Source organism: Miscanthus floridulus, chromosome 18, assembly GCF_019320115.1.
Source record: "Miscanthus floridulus cultivar M001 chromosome 18, ASM1932011v1, whole genome shotgun sequence".
NCBI lineage: Eukaryota > Viridiplantae > Streptophyta > Magnoliopsida > Poales > Poaceae > Miscanthus > Miscanthus floridulus.
The window spans coordinates 83,007,490-83,008,739 of record NC_089597.1 but is presented as its reverse complement, the minus strand read 5'-3'; positions in this window follow the sequence as shown (position 1 = coordinate 83,008,739).

Below are 1,250 nucleotides of genomic sequence, written 5' to 3'. Positions count from 1 at the left end.
GGCGAGCCTAGCGGACATGCCCTTGGCCGCAACCTTCAGGTCCCTCTCCCCCTCAAGCTCACCCTCGAGAAGGTCGATCCGCTGCTAGGCGTCGGCGCGCTCCTGGCGAGCCAAGTCACACTTCATGTGGAGCCCCTCTACGGATCGGAGCAAATCGCCCCTCTCCTTCCATAGCCGCTCAGCCTCCACGGTGTCCGTGCGCGCCCTCTTGATCAGGGCCATGAGCTTCTCCCAGGCCTCGTGTGCACCATCGAGAGCATCCTTCTCCCTGACTCAGAGGTCGGCCAGCTCCTGGGCGACGGGGACAAGCTCAGCCACCTCCTGACGGGCGGCAGCAAGCAGTGCGGCCAGCCCCTCACTCCGCCACGACTCTTCGGCGAGGCGGTCCCAAACGTCCTTCTCACGATGAAGGAATTGGGACTTCTACTAGCTGTGGACCATAAGGGACTCGATTATACTCGAGCAATAAGTTAAAATTGCTGCACCTGTAAAAATGAACAAGGGTACTGTAGTAAATGATCAAGTCGATCGACCTTGAAATGAAACCCTACTGAGTACTGACCCTGATTGAAATCCATATCTAGGGCCCTAATTTCTGGCCTACCCCATGTCTAAAACCTCTATGACTGGTGGGTGAGCGCAAGCCGCAAATCATACTCTGACCACGGTCAAAGCCGGGTAAATCAGTCGCACAAGTAAACGCTTGGCATTGGCCTGAATCCCTGAACTCACAATATTCCTTCACGGGCCGGCACTTGGTGACACCAAAACATACTGCACTCTCTGAAGAAGCTAGCTTGCCAAACGCTTGCAGCAGCATGCGCGCGCACACGCACGCAGACGGTGATCGTTACTCGAGCACTATCTCGATGTGTCTCCTGCCCAACCCACGACCAGTATCCAACCCTTCCATTTCCGGCGCTACCATACCATCAGTCACTGACGACGACTGCGCCTACCGGAATTTTCCCTGATGGGGACCTGCATCTTCATATCAAGTAGAGCTTTATCTGATTCCTGATCCGTCAATTGGACACCGACACCGTACCGTTTATGTGAGTTCCAAACTGGGAGTTGGTGGTGGTCATTCATCTGCGGAAAAGGGGTCGTTGGAACTGACAGCTTTTTGTTCAACTACTCGAGGAAGCCGCCAGTGGTAAATCTAACGATGGATAGAGCTTCTCCTTTTCAGGTAGGAACTTTCACAACGCTTTGTTTGTGTCATGCTTCTTTTTTACGCGAGGATACTA